Source organism: Aquarana catesbeiana, linkage group LG12 (genome assembly GCF_042186555.1).
Source record: "Aquarana catesbeiana isolate 2022-GZ linkage group LG12, ASM4218655v1, whole genome shotgun sequence".
Taxonomy (NCBI): domain Eukaryota; kingdom Metazoa; phylum Chordata; class Amphibia; order Anura; family Ranidae; genus Aquarana; species Aquarana catesbeiana.
In genome coordinates, this window is record NC_133335.1 from 174,203,895 (window position 1) to 174,211,399 (window position 7,505).

The 7,505-nt window shown below is 46.3% G+C and overlaps 1 non-coding gene across 1 annotated transcript; it reads left to right on the plus strand.

Annotated features, from left to right (window-relative positions):
• Positions 1–3,716: 3,716 nt before the first annotated feature.
• LOC141114705 (small Cajal body-specific RNA 16) lies at positions 3,717–3,872 on the plus strand. The gene has a single exon (XR_012236975.1).
• The last annotated feature ends 3,633 nt before the right edge of the window (positions 3,873–7,505 follow it).

A 7,505-nucleotide genomic window follows, 5' to 3' on the forward strand; every position in this document is an offset into this window, starting at 1 on the left:
GTGAGGGGGGCTCCGCCGGGGACTCCTGATGTGAGGGGGGGCTCCGCCGGGGACTCCTGGTATGAGGGGGAGCTCCGCCGGGGACTCCTGGTGTGAGGGGGGGCTCCGCCGGGGACTCCTGGTGTGAGGGGGGGCTCCGCTGGGGACATCTGATGTGAGGGGGGGCTCCGCCGGGGACTCCTGATGTGAGGGGGGCTCCGCCGGGGACTCCTGATGTGAGGGGGGGCTCCGCCGGGGACTCCTGATGTGAGGGGGGGCTCCGCCGGGGACTCCTGGTGTGAGGGGGAGCTCCGCCGGGGACTCCTGGTGTGAGGGGGGCTCCGCCGGGGACTCCTGATGTGAGGGGGGGCTCCCCCGGGGACTCCTGGTGTGAGGGGGAGCTCCGCCGGGGACTCCTGGTGTGAGGGGGGGCTCCGCTGGGGACATCTGATGCAAGGACGGACTCTGCTCGGACATCTGAAGCAAGGACGGACGGCTGGTGGCAGGCGACGTGGCTGGTGACACACTCAGGGATCCCACTGATTCGGCATTATGGTGAGTTGAATGATTTCATTTTATATTACAATATAATAATAGAAATAATGCGCTTCAATCATCCTGACACCATAACAACCATGGTGCCGGATTGATTGAAGTGCTAACACCAGGTGTTTGGAGTATCTTTATCTGCTGATTGTTAAACTTTCTAGAATACACATATTTCTATTGTGTAGGATCTGGGGCTGCTGTCCCGTCATTTCCCTCTCTCTCCCCCTCTCTCCCCCTCTCCATCCCTCATTCATTTCAGACTCTAACCACACCCTCCAGAGCCACGCCCATTTAAGCCACGCCCACAATTTCGCGTAAACCGCGCCCATTTTCGCCCCGGCGCGCTTCGCGCGCCGCACTTGTCTATTTTTGCTAGGCCACGTCTGCTGACGAATGCCCCGCCCCCTAATTATTGGACAGCTCCGCCTACAGCCACAAAAGTGTCCCACATTTTTTTTTTACAATGTTGGCAACTATGGGAGACCTCCCCCCACCCCACAATATTACACTGGGAGGCTCCCCACCAAACATTCCACACTACATATACACTATATTGTACATTATGCACACCTGCACTATATGCAATCACTATTCTCTGCTGCGCGTGCCACATTACTACCCCCCTAGGGCACACAGAGGTGTCCCGGGTATTTTACAATCTCATAGTGTACGCTACAAAAAAATGCCAAGCCCCGCTGAAGTGTTCAGGTTTGGCTCGAAGAAAAGGTGGCAACCCTAGGTTTAGCGCTGGGAAACACTTTTTGATAGACGAGTAGTACATTTTACATACAACTATAGAGATCAGACCAAAATGAGGGACAAACGAGAAGGAATGAGGGACAGAGGGACTTTGATGTAAATTAGGGACAGTCCCTCAAAATCAGGGACAGTTGGGAGCTATGTATATATTTTATAATCCAAACACAAGAATAATGTCCTAGGAATTTAATCATAGAAGATGACACCTCATTCACTGAGAACTGTTATCAGTTCTGCAGAAGCCGACGTTGTATGTCAAAATAGAACACTAGATGGCGCTGCTGGCTACAGAGCTCAGAGATCACTCCGTCTCACAGTGCAGCAAAACATCCGGTGGTTCGTAAGCAGGTGACTCGAGCCAATGGGTTTTATAAATCACATCACATGACCTGCCAGTAGCTCGTGCGTTCCATATCAGAACGAGGCGTGAATAATACACATCCCGAGCACGTGCTAGCCACTTCCGCCTACCTGGGCGTTTGTTTTGATTGGTTTTGGAGGAGAAGGCGGCTATATAGGAGGAGTGATCAGGTGTTGAGGGGTAGTGAGGTGTAGGGGCAGGTGATGGCAATGTATGGAGTGCAGGTTATGATGATAGCACGCAGTATGTGTGAGGTGAATGAATTTCATGCATTTGCTAATACAGATGGATTTTTAATGTATTGTAAGATATGTTTTACAGGAGGTGGGATATAACTAGAGCTGAAGTGGGTGGAAACACTACTTAAAGGAGCACTAAACCTCACAGCATTATGTTGTAGCTTACCAATTCTTAGATGTGATGATTTTTTTCTTCTGTTTTCATCTGGTGATCCAGCCAGTAAGTCTGATGTTTTTCTACAGGACTGGCTGTGCTGTAAATGTATCAGTTAGAGCTGAGGGTCTCCAAACTTTCTAAACCAAGGGCCAGTTTACTGTCCTTCAAGCTTAAGGGGGGCTGGACTGTGGCCAGTGGGAGTAGAAAATGCTCCTACATCAGTGGGGAAAAGTAAAGCCCTGTTTTCAGTGAGAGTAATTGTGCCCCATTGTTGGTGTCACTGGTTAGAATTGTGCCGCCCCATTAATGTCATAGGGTCCCATTATTGGTGCCAGTAGGAGGAATTGTGCCTCGTTGTTGGTATTAGTGGGAGGAATTTGTGCCCCTTTGATGGTGTCAGTGGGAAGGGGGGGATTCTGGCCCCAAGGGCTGAATAAAAGCAAGAAGGGCTGCATCTGGCCCCCAGGCTGTAGTTTGTAGACCACTGAGTTATGGGGTTGCGGCAAACCATTTACCACTGAAAGGGTTGCTTGCAATGTTCAGCTTTTAGTAATGTGAAACCTTTATCCCAAAAGGAACAAAACTAACTGCCTGTGTAAAGCCCATTTCACACTGTTGTGGTGTGTGGGTGCAGCACAGTGTACCTGTGGTTTTTGTGTGGACTACCTGTGGTTTGTCAGACTTCTATTACTTTGCATGTTTTTTGTGCATTTTCTGAATTGTGCACCAAAATGCAGCATGCAGGACTTTTGGTGCACTTCCAGAAAATGTACAAGCTAGCAGAAGGCTTTTGCCTTAATGCAGAAATTACCTTAAGGTAACAACTACTTTAAGGGTGCATTCACACCTACAAATGCACCCTGCCTCCGCTTAAATGCAAGAGCCCCAGTGGAGGTTCTTGTGATTAGCTGCGAAAGGCAGCCTCGTTGAAAGTGATGGGGGGGGGGGGGGGGCTGCCGCCTCTCAGCTAATCGCAGCCATTCGCATGTAATCTCTCATGCAATGATCGGCCCTGGCTGGTGGCAGTCTCTGTCAAGGGCCTTTCAGTGCGTAGGCAATTATGTGGAAGTGGTTGAGAGCAAGCAGTCTCTCATTGCTTTCAATGAAGCTGCCCCTTGCATCTAATCAGGGCAACCCCCTCTGGGGCTCACATCTCATCTGCAGGTGTGAATGTACAAGTGATGGAAATTGTAGTAGGTATTGGTGGAAACCCTGCAGTTAAAAGTGGTCTTTACATTTTATTATGGATTCTGGATCACCAAATCCTAAATGAGCTCCGGCGTGTTCGCACAGCCCACGTGCAGAGCCCGCCCGGAAGTCTCACTGCGTTGTGCTAATCACAGGCAGTGAGACATTTCCCAATCTCTGCAGCCGCACATCGGGAAAATGTCTCACTGCCTGTGGTTAGCGCAGCACCGTGCCGACTTCCTGGCGGGGCTCTGCACGTGGGCTGTGCGGACACGCCGGAGCTCATCCTTAATCATAAACAGTTTAAACCAAATGTGGCTTATTGAGAACTAAAAAATTGCCTCTGAGACAAGCTTTATGTTGGCCATACTGACGAATGTTGACCACTATGACACTGGAACTTTTAGTTTCTCGAGTCACTGCCCACTTTTTATGTTGCAGTGATGCATTCTACTATGGCGACAAAAAGGCTCTTGCAGCTTGAATGGTCTGGGCTATGACTCTAGGTTGATGTATCTGGTGCCTTTGCCATGACCAAGAGTAATCACCAGGTATGACCCTTAGCTGGGCCAGCCTGAGCAGTAACAGGTGTGGGCATCTACCAGCTGCTTAATGCTCATGTATAATACTGCTCACAGTTCTATAAGTTCTGGGAATGATTTATGCAGGCTGGAGCAAGGGCAAAATCAGTGCCTGAAGTCTGCTTATTTTATTGTATGGTGGATGCCACTTAATGTTTTTCTTTCAGTTGCAGCTGTTTACTTCTATTGTCACACCTACATGACATGATGTGGCCCCTTTGCCTGATGGTGAGATCAATCTATCCTCGGTAAGAAAGGCTTAAAGTGGTATTAAACACAAATGTAATATTGCAGCTTACCAATACCTAAATGTGGTGGCTGCATTTGTTTTCTTTAGGTGCTTTTCTTTCATTTCCTGGTTATCTGGCCAGTAACAATTCTTGTCTTGTGGTGTCTCCTCTGGTGGAGACGGGTTTGATTGATCGATCCAAAGGAAATTGTACAAGTAGTGTGTAGTGAGGTTTAGCCCTCGTGCATGTTGAATGCAGCTTTTAAATCATGTGACTTCATCTGAAATTGCACGATTTAAAAGCCGCATGTCAAGTCAACTTCAGGTGTGTCTTAGGAGACATCTGTGTGGCTTCATGCACAGATGTCCATGCATGTTGCACCTGAAATCGCCAAAAGTAGTGCAGGAACTACTTTTTCAAATCGCTGCGGCACTGCAAAGTCAGCATCGCACCAATTTGAACAGTGCCATTGCATGACAAGTCGCTCCAGTGTAAACGGGGGCTCAAGGTGGGTTTTTTTTTTTTTTGTTTATTTCCCCCTTTGTCAACACAACAGAGTAGAAGCTAAAAAGCTGCCAACAGCTTTCAACCATGCAAAATACATTGCCCTTCTTTGATTTGTTTTCTAGCTTAAAGTAATTGTAATGCTTTGAATTTTTTTTTTTTTTTTTTTTACAAACGTGTTCTACTTCCTCTTCTCAAATCCCCTTCCAGTGCTCGTGGCTCCTCCCCATGCTTAGTGCCCCCATAGCAAACCACTGGCTATGGGGGCACTTGTGCTTGCTACTGAGCCCTGCTTGGCTCCACCCCTGCTCCCTCACTGGCTATGATTGACAGTGGCAGGAGCCAATAGCTCCCCCTGCAGTCTGAGTCAGCGCAGAAGGGAAGAGAGGCGAAAGCCCTTGCACACATCGCTGGATTGAGCTCGGGGAGGGGCTGGGGAGGGGGATAGCTGCTAGCAGAAGGTTTTTGTCCTAAAGCAGAGATTGCATTAAGGTAAAAAACCTTCTGCCTCTACAACTACTTTAAGAATGGAAGTTGGTTAAATGCAAGAACCCCAGCAAAGGTTCTTGTGATTAGCTGCAAAAGGCAGCCCCATTGAAAGCAATGGGGGGCTGCTGGGTCACAGCTAATGGCAGCCACTCGCATGTCATCTCTTATGCAGTGATCGGCCCTGGATGCAGGCAGTGTTTTCCAGGGCCTTTCAGTGCTTAAGCAATTATATGAACTTGGGTGTGAGAGCAAGCAGCCTCCCATTTCAATGAAGCTGCCTCTCGCAGTTAATTGTGGCAACCCCCTCTGGGGCTCTCGCATCTAATCTGCAGGTGTGACTGTACCCTAAATGAAAAAGTGATAAATTCTAGTAGGTATTGGTGGAAACCCTGCAGTTAAGTGGTCTTTAAATTTTTATTATGGTTTCTGGATCACTAAATCATGAACAGTTGAAACCAAAGAAGGCTTATTGAGAACTAAAAAAATTGCCTCTGACCAGCTTTATGCTGGCCATACATTAGTTTGTTGGCCATACTGACATATACTGATAAAATGTCTGAAGGGATCATAGCATGCTATTGCATAGTATATGACCAGGATTTGGCTGAGTTGACCACTAGGAAACAAACTTTAGTTTCTCAAGTCAGTCCATTTTTTTTTTTTTTTTTTTTTTTTCTGTTGCAGTGATGCATTCTACTATGGTGACGAAAAGGACTCTCGAGCTTGAATGCTCTGGGCTATGGCTCTAGGTTGGTGTATCTGGTGCCTTTGCCATGGCCAAGAGTAATCACTGCTCATGCTGGCCCAGCTAAGGGTCATACCTGGTAACAGGTGTGGGCATCTAATAGCAGCTTGATGCCTATGTATAATAGTGCACACAGTTCTATGTAGGATCTGGGAATGATTTATTCAGGCTGGAGCAAGGTAAAAATCGGTGTCTAAAGTGTGATTTCTTATTTTATTGTATGGTGAATGCAACTTACATGGTTTTCTTTCAGTTGCAGCTGTTTACTTCTATTGTCACACCTACATGACATGATGTGGCCCCTTTACCTGATGGTGAGTTCATACTGTCCTAGGTAAGAAAGGCTTAAAGTGGATGTAAACCCTCACATATATCCAGTGAAGTGAACAGCCTCAGATGATACAAATCTCAAATGCCTCAGATGATACAAAATAACAAATCTCTCTACATGAGATTTACATGTATATCTGCTGTCTTCAGCTTTATATATCCTTTAGAAAGTGCTCTTCGTGATGGAGGGGTTTTTCTTTCTGGTTACCACTGGGAGTGGATAATTGGCATACAGCCAAGACAGCTGATTGGAGGAAAGGCATGCGCACCCCCTCTCCTCATGGGCAAAAGAATGCGCAGATCTCTGCTCTTAGACAGCAAGCTGACTGCTAATCTGTTTATAGCAACCTCCCCAACATACACTTCTATCTGTCTCAGAACTTGAGAAGTTATCAGGCTGATAACAGAGCTACTGAGGAGGAGACAGCTACAGGACATAGTGCTTTGGAGAGAGATAAACTCTACAGATGTGTGCCCAGCTCAAATTTCATGAATTTGGTTTACATCCACTTTAAAGTGGTATTAAACACAAATGTAATATATTGCACTTTACCAATCCTTAAATGTTGTGGCTGCATTTGTTTTACATATAGTTAGTCAGGTTGAAAAAAGACACAAATCCATCAAGTCCAACCAAAAAAAACTACAATTCCATATACACAAATCTATACCCACAGTTGATCCGGAGGAAGGCAAAAAACCCCAGCAAAACATGATCCAATTTGCTACAGCACGGGAGAAAATTCCTTCCTGATCCCCCGAGAGGCAATCGGATTTTCCCTGGATCAACTTTACCTATAAATGTTGTTACCCAATTATATTGTGTACATTTTAGGAAAGAATCCAGACCTTTTTTAAAGCAATTGACTGAGCTTACCAGAACCACCTCTGGAAGGAGTCTATTTCTCACTTTCACAGGTCTTACTGTGAAGAAACCTTTCCGTATTTGGAGAATTCTATTTTTTTTTTTCCTCTAAAAGTAAAGAGTGCCCCCTTGTCCTCTGTGATGACCTTAAAGTGAATAACTCAACACAAAGTTTACGATATGGACCACTTATGTATTTGTACATTTTGCTCATATCCTCCCTATCTCCTTTTCAAGAGTGAATAAATTCAGTTCCTCTAAACTTTCCTCATAGCTGAGCTCCTCCATGCCTCTTATCAGTTTGGTTGCCCTTCTCTGCACTTTCTTCAGTTCCCCGATATCCTTTTTGAGAACTGGGGCCCAAAACTGAACTACATATTCCAGATGAGGTCTTAATTTGTACAGGGGCAAAATGATTTTCTTTTCCTGGTTATCTGGCCAGTAACACTACTTGTCTTGGTGTCTCCTCTCTTCTGGAGGAGCGATTGGAGACAGGTTTGGTTGATCTGAAAGTTACAAGTAGTGAGTT